Source organism: Staurois parvus, unplaced genomic scaffold (genome assembly GCF_062004578.1).
Source record: "Staurois parvus isolate SC_StPar_1 unplaced genomic scaffold, SC_StPar_1.0 ptg002183l, whole genome shotgun sequence".
Classification (NCBI taxonomy): domain Eukaryota; kingdom Metazoa; phylum Chordata; class Amphibia; order Anura; family Ranidae; genus Staurois; species Staurois parvus.
The window spans coordinates 28,854-46,968 of NW_028319979.1; the positions used below are offsets into that span (position 1 = coordinate 28,854).

Sequence of the window (18,115 nt, forward strand, 5' to 3'; positions counted from 1 at the left end):
ATGGGATGTACGGGATGTATGGGGTGTACGGGGATGTACAGGGTGTACGGGATGTAGGGGTGTGTACGGGATGTACAGGGATGTATGGGATGTACAGGGATGTATGGGGTGTACAGTCATGCACGGGATGTTCAGGGGTGTAAGGGATGTACGATATGTACAGGGATGTATGGGGTGTACGGAGTGTATGGGATGTACAGGCGTGTACGGGATGTACAGGGATATATGCGATGTACAGGGGTGTATGGGACATACGGGATGTATGGGGTATACGAGGTATAAGGGATGTATGGGGTGTATGGGATGTACAGGGGTGTACAGGGGTGTACGGGACATATGGGGTGTACGAGATGTATGGGGTGTATGGGACGTATGGGGTGTACGGGATGTATGGGATATACAAGGTATAAGGGATGTATGGGGTGTACGGGACGTATGGGGTGTACGGAATGTATGGGGTGTACGGGATGTATGGGATGTACGGGATGTATGGGGTGTACGGGACGTATGGGGTGTACGGGATGTATGGGATGTACGGGATGTATGGGGTGTACGGGGATGTACAGGGTGTACGGGATGTAGGGGTGTGTACGGGATGTACAGGGATGTATGGGATGTACAGGGATGTATGGGGTGTACAGTCATGCACGGGATGTTCAGGGGTGTAAGGGATGTATGATATGTACAGGGATGTATGGGGTGTACGGAGTGTATGGGATGTACAGGCGTGTACGGGATGTACAGGGATATATGCGATGTACAGGGGTGTATGGGACATACGGGATGTATGGGGTATACGAGGTATAAGGGATGTATGGGGTGTATGGGATGTACAGGGGTGTACAGGGGTGTACGGGACATATGGGGTGTACGAGATGTATGGGGTGTATGGGACGTATGGGGTGTACGGGATGTATGGGACGTACGGGATGTATGGGGTGTATGGGGTATACGAGGTATAAGGGATGTATGGGGTGTATGGGATGTACAGGGATGTACGGGATGTATGGGGTGTACGGGATGTACGGGATGTATGGGGTGTATGGGACGTACGGGATGTATGGGGTATACGAGGTATAAGGGATGTATGGGGTGTATGGGATGTACAGGGGTGTACAGGGATGTACGGGATGTATGGGGTGTACGGGATGTATGGGGTGTACGGGATGTATGGGATGTATGGGGTATACGAGGTATAAGGGATGTATGGGGTGTATGGGATGTACAGGGGTGTACGGGACGTATGGGGTGTATGGGGTGTACGGGATGTATGGGGTGTACGGGGTGTATGGGACGTATGGGATGTATGGGACGTACGGGATGTATGGGACGTACGGGATGTATGGGGTGTACGGGGTATAAGGGATGTATGGGGTGTATGGGATGTACAGGGATGTACGGGATGTACAGGGATGTACGGGATATATGGGGTATGGGGTGTACGGGATGTATGGGGTGTACGGGACGTACGGGATGTATGGGGTGTACGGGACGTACGGGGTGTACGGGATGTATGGGGTGTACGGGACGTACAGCCAAGCAGACATTCTGACAGGAAGCTTGAATGAACTACCATGGCGCTCCACGCTAGTTCATGAAGGACTACAAGCCCACAGCCACTTGTAGGATATTGTAATTATATATATATTATGGTCTATATTCATGTTATTGACCAAAAGGACAGCCGAGGACTCCTTACTGTTCATTTATACACCAGGGAACTACCTCCCCTTCATTATGTTGGGTTCACCTGTGTTTGGATAAATATGTGGAGAGTCGGGGAGTTTTCAGGGCAGGTTATTTGCACATTTACCAGCATTGTAAAACGCAGGTTTGTCTGATTAGATTTGGAAAGGTCTTGAATACTTCTAGTGTACTAGGAAAAAGGGGGACGGGAGAAAGGGGGAGGGGAGAAAGGGGGACGGGAGAAAGGGGGAGGGGAGAAAGGGGGAGGGGAGAAAGGGGGACGGGAGAAAGGGGGACGGGAGAAAGGGGGACGGGAGAAAGGGGGACGGGAGAAAGGGGGACGGGAGAAAGGGAGACGGGAGAAAGGGAGACGGGAGAAAGGGGGACGGGAGAAAGGGAGACGGGAGAAAGGGGGAGGGGAGAAAGGGGGAGGGGAGAAAGGGGGACGGGAGAAAGGGGGAGGGGAGAAAGGGGGACGGGAGAAAGGGGGACGGGAGAAAGGGGGAGGGGAGAAAGGGGGAGGGGAGAAAGGGGGACGGGAGAAAGGGGGACGGGAGAAAGGGGGACGGGAGAAAGGGGGAGGGGAGAAAGGGAGACGGGAGAAAGGGGGACGGGAGAAAGGGGGAGGGGAGAAAGGGGGAGGGGAGAAAGGGGGAGGGGAGAAAGGGAGACGGGAAAAAAAGTGGGTTTCTGATGACTGCATGAGTGTTGTGGGTTCCCTGTCATCTACCTTGTTTGTAGCCATTTTATGGATTGTTGCTGAGCTGATTAAATGCATCTCTCTGGACAAGAACTGTTGGACTAATTGTTGTGGGAAAATATATTTATAAATCAACATTCATCATCCGTCCTCCAACTGAGAGAAGACAACACCGCTAAGGCTGCTGGGACTTGTAGGCACTCAGTCACAGGACTCTGATCAGGGACTGGAGGCTGCAGCCTTCTGAGACATATGACAGGTCCCAGGAAGACGGCGCAGCGCGGTGAGCAGCCGGCTGTGGAGTGGCTCCCTCATTGGCCCGGGACACTGAAGAAGTGAGAAGTTCCAGTCCCTGGCCATCGCAGAAAACCACTTTACAGAGCACACAGCGCCATGGGATCCCTACCATACCTTCCCGGAGAGCAATGAACGGACGCCAGGGGCCTGCATGGTGAGCTTATCACATTTGTGTCTATGGGAATAAATACATTTATACCTGTGAAACTAGCCAGCTGGCGGGTACGTCTCCACACTACGATCGAAATCGAACACAGAGAACGACTTTTCAGCAAAAACTGAGAATATACAAGCGCACATTGATGACGGACGGTCTAGGAACATCTACATTTCTACATTACTCTGCTGCCCCTGACAATAGAGAGCACCCTGCTGCCCCTGACAATAGAGAGCACCCTGCTGCCCCTGACAATAGAGAGCACTCTGCTGCGCCTGACAATAGAGAGCACCCTGCTGCCCCTGACAATAGAGAGCACCCTGCTGCCCCCGACAATAGAGAGCACCCTGCTGCCCCCGACAATAGAGAGCACCCTGCTGCCCCCGACAATAGAGAGCACCCTGCTGCCCCTGACAATAGAGAGCACTCTGCTGCGCCTGACAATAGAGAGCACCCTGCTGCCCCTGACAATAGAGAGCACCCTGCTGCCCCTGACAATAGAGAGCACCCTGCTGCCCCTGACAATAGAGAGCACCCTGCTGCCCCCGACAATAGAGAGCACCCTGCTGCCCCCGACAATAGAGAGCACCCTGCTGCCCCTGACAATAGAGAGCACCCTGCTGCCCCCGACAATAGAGAGCACCCTGCTGCGCCTGACAATAGAGAGCACCCTGCTGCGCCTGACAATAGAGAGCACCCTGCTGCGCCTGACAATAGAGAGCACCCTGCTGCCCCTGACAATAGAGAGCACCCTGCTGCCCCTGACAATAGAGAGCACCCTGCTGCCCCTGACAATAGAGAGCACCCTGCTGCCCCTGACAATAGAGAGCACCCTGCTGCCCCTGACAATAGAGAGCACCCTGCTGCCCCTGACAATAGAGAGCACCCTGCTGCCCCTGACAATAGAGAGCACCCTGCTGCCCCCGACAATAGAGAGCACCCTGCTGCCCCCGACAATAGAGAGCACCCTGCTGCCCCCGACAATAGAGAGCACCCTGCTGCCCCCGACAATAGAGAGCACCCTGCTGCCCCCGACAATAGAGAGCACCCTGCTGCCCCCGACAATAGAGAGCACCCTGCTGCCCCCTGACAATAGAGAGCACCCTGCTGCCCCCGACAATAGAGAGCACCCTGCTGCCCCCGACAATAGAGAGCACCCTGCTGCCCCCGACAATAGAGAGCACCCTGCTGCCCCCGACAATAGAGAGCACCCTGCTGCCCCCGACAATAGAGAGCACTCTGCTGCCCCCGACAATAGAGAGCACCCTGCTGCCCCTGACAATAGAGAGCACTCTGCTGCCCCTGACAATAGAGAGCACTCTGCTGCCCCTGACAATAGAGAGCTCCCTGCTGCCCCTGACAATAGAGAGCACTCTGCTGCCCCGACAATAGAGAGCACCCTGCTGCGCCTGACAATAGAGAGCACCCTGCTGCCCCTGACAATAGAGAGCACCCTGCTGCCCCCGACAATAGAGAGCACCCTGCTGCCCCTGACAATAGAGAGCACTCTGCTGCCCCTGACAATAGAGAGCACCCTGCTGCCCCTGACAATAGAGAGCACTCTGCTGCCCCCGACAATAGAGAGAACCTTGCTGCCCCCGACAATAGAGAGCACTCTGTCATCCGTGTTGTACTAATAATTACAGCCGTACACATTACAGGGTAAACCTAATGCTTTAATACAGAGTACAAAGCGTGTTATATACAGAGAATACACACAGCTCCAGGCTGCTGGAAAGGCCGCCGACAGATGGTCCCCTTAGGTGACATGAGAGAAGACTGGCAGGAGACACAGAGAGACACAGACCATGTATATACCTGAACACACTGCTCTGTATATACCTGAACACACTGCTCTGTATATACCTGAACACACTGCTCTGTATATACCTGAACACACTGCTCTGTATATACCTGAATACACTGCTCTGTATATACCTGAATACACTGCTCTGTATATACCGAGACACACAGACCATGTATATACCTGAATACACTGCTCTGTATATACCTGAACACACTGCTCTGTATATACAGAGACACAGACCATGTATATACCTGAACACACTGCTCTGTATATACCTGAACACACTGCTCTGTATATACCTGAATACACTGCTCTGTATATACCTGAATACACTGCTCTGTATATACTTGAATACACTGCTCTGTATATACAGAGACACACAGACCATGTATATAACTGAATACACTGCTCTGTATATACCTGAATACACTGCTCTGTATATACCTGAACACACTGCTCTGTATATACCTGAATACACTGCTCTGTATATACCTGAACACACTGCTCTGTATATACAGAGACACACAGACCATGTATATACCTGAATACACTGCTCTGTATATACCTGAATACACTGCTCTGTATATACCTGAATACACTGCTCTGTATATACCTGAATACACTGCTCTGTACATATAAAACGTGTTGTCTCTTTCACACCTGCAAGTCATAGAGTGTTTCCATTATTTTTGTCCAACCCCTGTATGTATATATATATATATATTTGTGTGTACACAAACCCCAGCGCTGGAACCAGTTCCCATCACCAGAATGCGGCAGTTCCGTGTGATTTCCCAGCAACACACTAGTGATCTGCAGCAGATGCCAGTACTAATGTACTAACGTAACCCCCCCCCCCCCCCTCAGAAAAATAACCCGCCAAACGCACAGTTTGCACCACAAAGCACAGACAGTGGTACCATGCGATCCGGTTACACGTTATTTTTTTTTTATTAACAGTAGCGCATGCACTACTTTTGGTGCGGTCCAGCATGATATCAGCCAATGGAAAGGGCTGATATCGCACCGTGCGGTGCACGTACAATCCAGCGGGGCCCCCGGAGCAGCACACCCCCGGATTGTATGTGCACCGCACGGCGCGTTCCTGTACGATTCATGGCGGGCAATGGCCCTCATCTACATCACACAAAATACATATCAAACTTGCACCAAGGAAATGAGTGAAAAATTAAATGCTGCTGTTCAAGAATTGACTAAACATCAAAAAAAAATAATAATAATAATAATAAATAATAATAAAACAGCACAAATAATCAAAACTGGGGGAGGGGCACCCTGTATAATCAAAACAAATTATATGTGAAATCCAAAAAAAAGTCACAAATTAAAGTCCAATGTCCCAAAAAATTTGAAAAAATTAATAATTTACTCAAACGTAATACTTTTTCCAGAAAATGTGAGCAAGCTGGAAAAATGTATAAAGTTTGAGTAAATAATAATTTTTTCACATTTTTTGGGACATTGGACTTCAATTTGGGACTTTTTTTGGACTTTCACATATCATTAGGCACAGTTTTGATTATTTGAGAATAAAAATAATACAGCGCAAATAATACAAGTAATCAAAACTGTGCCTAATGATATGTGAAAGTCCAAAAAAAGTCCCAAATTGAAGTCCAATGTCCCAAAAAATGTGAAAAAATTATTATTTACTCAAACTTTATAAATTTTCCAGAAGACGTGAGCAAAGTAAAAAAATACATAAAGTTTGAGTAAATAATTTTTTAGGACATTGGACTTTAATTTGGGACTTTTTTTGGACTTTCACGTATAATTTGCCTCAGTTTTGATTATTTGCGCTGTATTATTTTTATCCTCAAGTAATCAAAACTGAGACAAATTATATGTGAAAGTCCAAAAAAAAGTCCAATGTCCCAAAAAATGTGAAAAAAATTATTTACTCAAACTTTATACATTTTCCAAAAGATGTGAGCAAGCTGCAAAATGTATAAAGTTTGAGTAAATAATAATTTTTTCACATTTTTTGGGACATTGGACTTTCATTTGGGACTTTTTTTGGGTTTTCACATATAATTTGTCTCAGTTTTGATTACTTGAGGATAAAAATAATATAGCACAAATAATCAAAACGGAGGCAAATTATACGTGAAAGTCCAAAAAAAGTCCCAAATTAAAGTCCAATGTCCCAAAAAATGTGAAAAAATTATTATTTACTCAAAATTTATACATTTTGCAGCTTGCTCACATCTTTTGGAAAATGTATAAAGTTTGAGTAAATAATACTTTTTTTCACATTTTTTGGGACATTGGACTTCAATTTGGGACTTTTTTTGGACTTTCACGTATAATTTGCCTCCGTTTTGATTATTTGTATTATTTTTCTCCTCATCTATCAACCCAATCATTTATTTATGAGGACATCACATACATATGGATACAGAATGGTGTTGGACTCATGAATCTCATGAGAGATATATATAAAATGAGGTGTTTTTGTGGCCCTGATGAAGGGGGAGATCTGGGGCCCAGGAGACGTGTTGGCTCCGTGTCGGAGGAAATCTACACCCGGACAGCTGATTCTTGGTGTGGATAGACTCCTCTCAGATATACTCCTGGATCCGACATATGAAGAGTGTATATAGAGGTCACATGACACTACACGTATGTATACACAGAGAGGGGGGTAGGCTGCACCTCTGTATGTATCATGTGGCTGTTCCTGTATACAGTGCAGACAGGGGGGTGAAGGAGGGTATATAGGGGGTGTTCCTGTTACTATGGGGGGAGGGGTGCCCTGTATATATTATATATGGGGGGGTAATCCTTCCTATGTGGGAGAGGGGTTCCCTGTATATATTATATAAGGGGGGGATCCTTCCTATGGGGGGAGGGGTGCCCTGTATATATTATATATGGGGGGGTAATCCTTCCTATGTGGGGGAGGGGTTCCCTGTATATATTATATAAGGGGGGGATCCTTCCTATGGGGGGAGGGGTGCCCTGTATATATTATATATGGGGGGGTAATCCTTCCTATGTGGGGGAGGGGTTCCCTGTATATATTATATAAGGGGGGGGATCCTTCCTATGGGGGGAGGGATGCCCTGTATATATTATATATGGGGGGATCCTTCCTATGGGGGGAGGGGAGCCCTGTATATTTTGTATATGGGGGGTATCCTTCCTATGGGGGGGAGGGATGCCCTGCATATATTATATATGGGGGGGGGGAATCATTCCTATGAGGGGAGGGGTGCCCTGTATATATTATATATGGGGGGTAATCCTTCCTATAGGGGGAGGGGTGTCCTGTATATATTATATGGGGGGGGGGGTAATCCTTCTTATGGGGGAGGGGTGCCCTGTATATATTATATATGGGGGGGAGTAATCCTTACTATGTGGGGAGGGGCACCCTGTATATATTATATATGGGGGGTAATCCTTCCTATGGGGGAGGGGTATCCTGTATATATTATATGGGGGAGGGGCACCCTGTATATATTATATGGGGGGTAATCCTTCCTATGGGGGAGGGGCGCCCTGTATACATTATATGGGGGGTAATCCTTCCTATGGGGGGGGGCGCCCTGTATATATTATATAGAGGGGGGGTAATCCTTTCTATGGGGGGAGGGGCGCCCTGTATATATTATATGGGGGGGGGTAATTCTTCCTATGGGGGGAGAGGCACCCTGTATATATTATATAGAGGGGGGTAATCCTTCCTATGGGGGGAGGGGTGCCCTGTATATATTATATAGGGGGGGGTAATTCTTCCTATGGGGGGAGGGGTGCCCTGTATATATTATATAGAGGGGGGGTAATTCTTCCTATGGGGGAGGGACACCAAGGATATATTATATAAAGGGGGGTAATCCTTCCTATGGGGGGAGGGGTAATTCTTCCTATGGGGGGAGGGGCACCCTGTATATATTATATGGGGGGGTAATTCTTCTTATGGGGGAGGAGCACCCTGTATATATTATATGGGGGGGGGGAATTCTTCCTATGGGGGAGGGGTGCCCTGTATATATTATATGGGGGGGTAATCCTTCCTATGGGGGGAGGGGCACCCTGTATATATTATATGGGGGGGGGGTAATTCTTTCTATGGGGGGAGGGGCGCCCTGTATATATTATAGGGGGGGTAATCCTTTCTATGAGGGGAGGGGCGCCCTGTATATATTATATGGGGGGTAATTCTTCCTATGGGGGAGGGGCACCCTGTATAGATTATATGGGGGGGTTAATCCTTCCTATGGGGGGAGGGGCACCCTGTATAGATTATATGGGGGGGGTTAATCCTTCCTATGGGGGGAGGGGCACCCTCTATATATTATATGGGGGGGTAATCCTTCCCAATGTGAGGTAGGTGGGGGAGGGGTGTTCTGTGTACATATGATGTATATATGGGGGGAATCCTTCCTATGGGGGGATCTCCTTACAGACACACAGAAATGAATGGAGCTGATGGCCGGTGATGATATCCGGATCCTCCCCTCCCCCCACTCCTCAGCCCCGGTGTCCGGTTAGAACACCCTCCCCCCTCACACCCCGCCACTTCCGCACGGCGCCCCCCCCGGTTCTCACCTCTCCCCGGTGCCACTCCGTTCGGCTCGGTCACGTCTAGTCAGTCCGGCGCAGAGGGGGCGGTGCGTGCGCGGCTCCGGGCGGTGACGTCCCGCAGCACCGCAGAAAGCGCGCGCCCGGACGGGAGGGAAGAGATGAGAGAGCCGGGAGCGCGCCGGGGAGTACCGGAGGGGGAATGCAATGATGGAGGAGGAGGAGGGGGGGGTGAATGGAGGAGGGGGGTGTAGGGAATGAATGGAGGGGTGTAGGGGATGAACGGAGGATGGGGGGGGGTGAATGGAGGGGTGTAGGGGGTAAATGGAGGAGGTGGGGATGAATGGGGGAGGGGGGGGGGTGAATGGAGGGGTGTAGGGGATGAACGGAGGATGGGGGGGGTTGAATGGAGGGGTGTAGGGGGGTAAATGGAGGAGGTGGGGGGAGTAGGGGATGAATGGAGGAGGGGTGGTGAATGGAGGAGGGGGGGTGTAGGGGATGAATGGAGGAGGTAGGGGGTGAATGGAGGAGGGGGGTGTAGGGGATGAATGGAGGAGGGGGGTGTAGGGGATGAATGGAGGGGGTGAATGGAGGAGGGGGGTGTAGGGGATGAATGGAGGAGGGGGGGTGTAGGGGATGAATGGAGGAGGAGGGAGGTGTAGGGGATGAATGAAGAAGGGTGGTGTAGGGGATGAATGGAGGAGGTAGGGGGTGAATGGAGGAGGCGGGGGTGTAGGGGGTGAATGGAGGGTGTAGGGGGTGAATGGAGGAGGTGGGGGGTGTAGGGGGTGAATGGAGGAGGTGGGAGGACTGGGTGGTTGGTGTAGGAATACTCGGGTCATGTGACTCCAGGAATGGCGGGATGGATTGGATGGATTATTGGAGACATAGAAATAATTCTTTGTTTTATTTAACAGTTAGGGGATGGTTCCCTCCGGCACAGGGTGAGGTTCCCTCCGGCACAGGGTGAGGTTCCCTCCAGCACAGGGGGATGGTTCCCTCCGGCACAGGGTGAGGTTCCCTCCGGCACAGGGTGAGGTTCCCTCCGGCACAGGGGATGGTTCCCTCCGGCACAGGGGGATGGTTCCCTCCGGCACAGGGTGAGGTTCCCTCCGGCACAGGGGGATGGTTCCCTCCGGCACAGGGTGAGGTTCCCTCCGCAACAGGGTGAGGTTCCCTCCGGCACAGGGGATGGTTCCCTCCAGTACAGGTGAAGATCCCGTGAGCTCTGCATCTTCATTTGTATTGGCAGGAAGGAAAGCTGCGGTTAGACTTTAAGCTCCTGTGGCCAGGTAAGTGACACACCTTCATCAGACCCCCCCCCCCCCGGCAGGCTTTTATTGCTGTCTGTGCCCCCCCCATGACAAATGTCTGCCATCCCAAGTGTAACAGTGATAGAAGACCCCACATTTTGGGTTGTCACCACAACAGGACTACAGGGGACACCAGTTCAGGTGACAACCAGGGATTTCCTCACTTCCTGTTGTGGATATGGAACTGGAAGTGAAGGGAAATCTCCCCAATGGGGACACAGAAGGCAAAAAAAAAAAATCTGACCGGGATTATATCCTTCCCTTACTGTATCCAAAATGAAAAGCAAAGTCTTGCCCGGAGGTGTATGAGTCTGTCTTGGATGATTCCGCTCCTGTGGATCTTATTGTAATAAAGTGAATATTTTCTATTAGGTGTCACTGGGTTCGGTGACACCGATGGTTTTAGCCCTGAGGAGCCGGACCCTGTGTGTCCTCTCGGAGTACACTGCTGGCGTGACAGAAATCCTGCAGAATAATAATAGTTCAGGCATCAATTCAAAGCTTGCTGGAGATTTATGGAGTATTTGTGCAGTGAAGGTAGATGTGGTGCGAATAAATAAAAACCTTTTCCCTGACCGGGAATCGAACCCGGGCCGCGGCGGTGAGAGCGCCGAATCCTAACCACTAGACCACCAGGGAAGTTGTGTAATGGGTGTCACCGGGCTGCTAAAGTAAAGAGCTGCCCTCTGCTGGCCTTGGAAGAATATGCAACTGTTCTTCAATGACTGTAGCTGTACAAACCAGGAGCCTCCCAACAAAGGGCCATTTTACTGCCTCTTGGACTGTACGGGGGCCGGACTGTACCCTTTGAAAGCAGAAAAGGTCCTATCAGTGGGGGAAAAAGTGTCAGTGGGAGGAATAGTGCCCCGTCGCTGGTGTCAGTGGGAGGAATAGTGCCCCGTCGTTGGTGTCAGTGGGGGGAATAGTGCCCCGTCGTTGGTGTCAGTGGGGGGAATAGTGCCCCGTCGTTGGTGTCAGTGGGGGGAATAGTGCCCCGTCGTTGGTGTCAGTGGGAGGAATAGTGCCCCGTCGTTGGTGTCAGTGGGAGGAATAGTGCCCCGTCGTTGGTGTCAGTGGGAGGAATAGTGCCCCGTCGTTGGTGTCAGTGGGGGGAATAGTGTCCCGTCGTTGGTGTCAGTGGGGGGAATAGTGCCCCGTCATTGGTGTCAGTGGGGGGAATAGTGTCCCGTCATTGGTGTCAGTGGGAGGAATAGTGTCCCGTCATTGGTGTCAGTGGGAGGAATAGTGCCCCATCATTGGTATCAGTGGGAGGAATAGTGCCCCATCATTGGTGTCAGTGGGGGGGAATAGTGCCCCATCATTGGTATCAGTGGGGGGGATAGTGTCCCATCATTGGTATCAGTGGGAGGAATAGTGCCCCATCATTGGTATCAGTGGGAGGAATAGTGCCCCATCATTGGTGTCAGTGGGAGGAATAGTGCCCCATCATTGGTATCAGTGGTAGGAATAGTGCCCCATCATTGGTATCAGTGGAGGAATAGTGCCCCATCATTGGTATCAGTGGGAGGAATCGTGCTCCATCATTGGTGTCAGTGGGAGGAATCGTGCTCCATCATTGGTATCAGTGGGAGGAATAGTGCCCCATCATTGGTATCAGTGGGGGGAATAGTGCCCCATCATTGGTATCAGTGGGGGGAATAGTGCCCCATCATTGGTATCAGTGGGGGGAATAGTGCCCCATCATTGGTATCAGTGGGAGGAATAGTGCCCCATCATTGGTATCAGTGGGAGGAATCGTGCCCCATCATTGGTGTCAGTGGGAGGAATCGTGCCCCATCATTGGTGTCAGTGGGAGGAATCGTGCTCCATCATTGGTGTCAGTGGGAGGAATAGTGCCCCATCATTGGTGTCAGTGAGAGGAATCGTGCCCCATCATTGGTGTCAGTGACAGGAATAGTGCCCCATCATTGGTGTCAGTGACAGGAATAGTGCCCCATCATTGGTGTCAGTGGGAGGAATAGTGCTCCATCATTGGTGTCAGTGGGAGGAATAGTGCTCCATCATTGGTGTCAGTGAGAGGAATCGTGCCCCATCATTGGTGTCAGTGACAGGAATAGTGCCCCATCATTGGTATCAGTGGGAGGAATCGTGCTCCATCATTGGTGTCAGTGGGAGGAATAGTGCCCCATCATTGGTGTCAGTGAGAGGAATCGTGCCCCATCATTGGTGTCAGTGACAGGAATAGTGCCCCATCATTGGTGTCAGTGGGAGGAATAGTGCCCCATCATTGGTATCAGGGGGAGCAATAGTGCCCCATCATTGATGCAATCAGTGACTTTATAGCAGGACTGCGGCGTGCATTTTCAGACTGGGGGGGGGGGGGGGGACTGACTTGGTGTCACTGACATCCCCAGTGACACCAATACAGTGATCAGTTCTAAACAAGTTGGCAGGAAGGGGTTAACATGAGGGGCGATTAAAGGGTTAACTGTGTGGGGGGGTTTACTAGGGGACGGAGTCTGTGTGCTTCACTGTAAGCACACTGCTTTGCATGGCTGTGCTGTGCAGTGTGCACAAGCTGACAGTTCTCCTCCCTGTCAGAGATCCTCGGCAATTACCAAGCGCTGGTGAGTAATCACCACCCGGTACCCGGTGATTGACAGCCGCAGCCGCGAATGGAGGCGCAGGTAGGGCACGTGCCCTCTACCTGGAAATGCAAAATAACGTATATATACAGGTGACACTCGAAAAATTAGAATATGGTGCAAAAGTTAATTTATTTCAGTGCAGCAACTTAAATGGTGAAACTAATATATGAGACTCATTCCATGCAAAGCAAGATAGTTCAAGCCGTGATTTGTCATCATTGTGATGATTATGGCTTACAGCTCATGAAAACCCCAAATCCACAATCTCAGAAAATGAGAATATTGGGAAAAGGTGGAATAATCTCGGCTCAAAGTGTCCCACTCTAATCAGCTCATTCAGCCATAACACCTGCAAAGGGTTCCTGAGCCTTTAAATGGTCTCTCAGTCTGGTTCAGTAGGAATCACAATCATGGGAAAGACTGCTGACCTGACACCATCACTGACACCCTCCATAACGAGGGAAAGCCTCAAAAGGTAATTGCTTTAGAAGTTGGATGTTCCCAAAGTGCTGTATCAAAGCACATTAATAGAAAGTTATGTGGAAGGGAAAAGTGTGAAAGAAAAGGGTGCATAAGCAGCAGGGATGACCGCAGCCTGGAGAGGATTTTCAGGAAAAGGCCATTCAAAAGTGTTGGGGACTTTCACAAGGAGTGGACTGAGGCTGGAGTCAGTGCATCAAGAGCCACCACACACAGACGGATCCTGGACATGGGCTTCAAATGTCATATTCCTCTTGTCAAGCCGCTCCTGAGCAACAAACAACGTCAGAAGCGTCTTACCTGGGCTAAAGAAAAACAGACCTGGTCTGCTGCTCAGTGGTCCAAAGTCCTCTTTTCTGATGAGAGCAACTTTTGCATCTCATTTGGAAACCAAGGACCTGGCGTATGGAGGAAGAATGGAGAGGCCCAAGGACCCCGAGTATGGAGGAAGAATGGAGAGGCACAAGGACCCCGAGTATGGAGGAAGAATGGAGAGGCCCAAGGACTGCGAGTATGGAGGAAGAATGGAGAGGCACAAGGACCCCGAGTATGGAGGAAGAATGGAGAGGCACAAGGACCCCGAGTATGGAGGAAGAATGGAGAGGCACAAGGACCCCGAGTATGGAGGAAGAATGGAGAGGCCCAAGGACCCCGAGTATGGAGGAAGAATGGAGAGGCACAAGGACCCCGAGTATGGAGGAAGAATGGAGGGGCACACACTGCAAGATGCTTGAAGTCCAGTGTGAAGTGTCCACAGTCTGTGTTGATTTGGGGAGCCATGTCATCTGCTGGTGTTGGTCCACTGTGCTTCATTAAGTCCAGGGTCAACGCAGCCGTCTACCAGGAGATTTTGGAGCACTTCATGCTTCCTTCCGCAGACCAGCTTTATGGGGATGCGGACTTCATTTTCCAGCAGGACTTGGCTCCGCCCACACCACCAAAAGCACCAAAACGTGGTTCAATGACCGTGGGATTACTGTGCTTGATTGGCCAGCAAACTCGCCTGACCTGAACCTCATAGACAATCTATGGGGCATTGCCAAGAGAAAGATGAGAGAGATGAGACCGAACAATGCAGAAGAGCTGAAGGCCGCTATTGAAGCATCCTGGTCTTCCATAACACCTCAGCAGTGCCACAGGCTGATAGCTTCCATGCCACGCTGCATTGAGGCAGTAATTGCTACAAAAGGGGCCCAAACCAAGTACTGAGTACATATGCAGCTTCTACTTTTCAGAGGTCCGATATTGTTCTATGTACAATCCGTGTTTTATTGATTGCATGGAATATTCTCATTTTCTGAGATTGTGGATTTGGGGTTTTCATGAGCTGTAAGCCATAATCATCACAATGATGACAAATCACGGCTGGAACTATCTTGCTTTGCATGGAATGAGTCTCATATATTAGTTTCACCTTTTAAGTTGCTGCACTGAAATAAATGAATGAATGAATGCACCATATTCTCATTTTTCCAGTTTCACCTGTGTGTGATTTTGCGCACCCGTGCCGCCCTGTAGCAGCATTTCTGTTATAGGGCGGTCGGGAAGCGGTTAAAGAAGATTTGTCCTCCTTAGTTCTATAAGGGTCCTTCCACACGGGCGCTCCGTTTTTTTTCTTCAGTTTAGTCACATTTTTTCCAAGAAAAGATGGATAAGTTTGCATCCAATTTTTATCCATTTACATCCATTTTTAATCCGTTTACATCCAATTTTATCCATTTACATCTGTTTTTTCATCCATTTACATCTGTTTTTGATCAGTTTACATTGGTTTACAGCTGCCTACATCTGTTTTTCATCCGTTTACATTGTTTTACATCCGGTTTTCATCCGTTTACATCCACTGTACCCTAATGCCAGCCATAGACGGGTCGAAAATTGGCCGATTTTCGCACCGTTAGTGGGTTAATTGGTTGGCAATTTTTCAGGCTTTTTGCACATTTTTTTTATTGGGCACGTTGGAAAATTTGTGGCCGCTTTGGACAATCAGCCAATTTTCCCAGCAATGATGGGCAAATCGGCCGATCGTTTTACCGATAAAAAATTCTGCGCCTGAGCCGTGACCTGCATGAAGAAGAAAAAGAAGAATTCCAGTCCGCTATTATATTTGACATGAAAGTATTGCGGTTGCAACAATGTATCTATTTGTATCCGAATAAAGCCATCTGTATCCGAAATGGATACATTGTTGCAACCGCAATACTTTCATGGCAAATATAATAGCGGAGCTCTCTGCAGGGACAGAAGTAATTAAATGCCGGCCGTAGACGGGACGAAAATTGGCCGCTTTTTTTTTACTGTTGGTGGTAACGTCGGCCAATCAAACAACCGATTTGTCGTTTTTTTTTTTGTTTTTTTTTTTAAATGGCCAGTTTTCGGCCCGTCTATGGCCTGCTTAAGGGCCAGACCACGCTATAGAAATGCAGTCCAGATGTGTTCTGGATGCATGTTTGCATGTGCGTTTTTTACGCAGTTTTGGCGTGCTCCGGTGCATTTTTGATGGGTTTTTAGGACTTTGTGTTTTTTATGCATTCCAGTTCATTTTTTCTCCTCTCTTCTTCAATTTAATTAGGGCATTATGGTGCATTTTACTGCGTTCCAATACAGTTCTGTGCAGGAAAAATGCAGCCTGTTTTTTTTTTTTTTTTTTCTGCAACTGGAATGCACTGGAACTGCAAGCACTGATGTGAACTATGACATTGACAACGATATCACCTACATTCTGTTTCCGTTTTGGATGCAGAAAAAGCAACTGAAACGCATGCAGTGTGAACTGAGCCAAAAACTTGTAAACAAAGTGGCAGAAAATGCTTCTAGTGGACTTGTGTGTTGGAGTGTTACTCAAAATGAATGGCGCCGCAACGCACGGAACTTCAACTGAAAAGGGAAATCCAAGCTTTTGTCACACAGACGTCTGGTTTCCAATTCTAATTCAATATTTCACACTTTTTTATATTTTTAATTTTTTTAAACAAAAAATATCCATTTCAGTTTTATTTGCGAAAATGAATGCTTTGAATTTCTTTTAGCCTTGTTTTCATATATGTGCGGTGCAGTACATCGCATGTGATTCAGGAACCGCACCACATTCCTATTCAAATCACGTGAATTCTGTGCTGTGCGATTTGAGCTGTAATTGCGCAGCTCCCGCACCAAAAAAGTGCAGGACCCTTTTTTTGGGTCTGCACTAGAGTCGCATCGCATAGGTATTCACACCTATATGATCCGATTCTGCACATCGCACGTTTTGTGAACCGCTTTCGGGGTGTTGTTAACATACACACAGGGGTGGACTGACAACTCATGGGGCCCCCCGGGCAATAGGGGATCATGGGGCCCGTGTCTTTGCCCAAACTCAAAAAAGCCTATGAAAAAGATACCAGGGGCATCTCATGGGGCCCCCTACTGACCCCGGGCCCTCGGGCAGTGCCCAAGTTTCTAAATGGTCAGTCCGCCCCTGGTCCGGATGACAGCGGTGCCCTGAAAGGCATGAGATGTCGATCTATTCCCCGCATTTCTCCATGAGCGATTTTCGGCCCACTGTATAGCTCTGCAGTGCAGCCAGAACTGCGTGTAATGTCGATCAGCAGAGGCGATGAACAAGTCTTACTGGTTTCAGGCGGACTCCGCTCCCAGTTGCCTTTTTGCTGAACCCGACCACATTAGAGAGATACATTTTCTATACAAATTCTGAGGAAAATTCAGAGGTAAAGCTGGGGGGAGGGGGGGGTGTTACACACAAACTAAAAGGAGGGGTTCACACCATAAAAGCACAGTCTGGATGCATGTCTGATGCGTTTTCCACACCTTACGTATGGGTGGTCTGGTGCATTTTTGATGCATTTTACTGCATTCCACTACAGTTCACTGCAGAAAAAAAAATGCAGCATGGTTTTTGTCCTGGAACTGCAACGCAGTAGAACTGACCGCACTGGTGTGAACTATGCCATTGGAAGCCATATGCAGTGGGGCAAAAAAGTATTTAGTCCCCACCAATTGTACAAGTTCTCCCACTTACAAAGATGAGAGAGGCCTGTAATTGGCATCATAGGTAGACCTCAACTATGAGAGACAAAATGAGAAAACAAGTCCAGACAATCACATTGGCTGATCTGGAAAGAATTTATTTGCAAATTATGGTGGAAAATAAGTATTTGGTCACCTACAAACAAGTAAGATTTCTGGCTCTCACAGACCTGTACCTTCTTCTTTAAGAGGCTCCTCTGTCCTGCACTCATTACCTGTATCAATGGCACCTGTTTGAACTTGTTATCAGTATAAAAGACACCTGTCCACAACCTCAAACAGTCACACTCCAAACTCCACTATGGTGAAGACCAAAGAGCTGTCGAAGGACACCAGAAACAAAATTGTAGACCTGCACCAGGCTGGGAAGACTGAATCTGCAATAGGCAAGCAGCTTGGTGTGAACAAATCAACTGTGGGAGCAATAATTAGAAAATGGAAGACATACAAGATCACTGATAATCTCCCTCGATCTGGGGCTCCACGCAAGAT

General features: G+C 49.0%; 1 non-coding gene across 1 annotated transcript; it reads right to left on the reverse strand.

The window, feature by feature from the left end:
• Positions 1–11,075: 11,075 nt before the first annotated feature.
• Positions 11,076–11,147, reverse strand: TRNAE-CUC (transfer RNA glutamic acid (anticodon CUC)). The gene has a single exon. It is a non-coding gene; the product is annotated as a tRNA-Glu (tRNA).
• Positions 11,148–18,115: the final 6,968 nt, after the last annotated feature.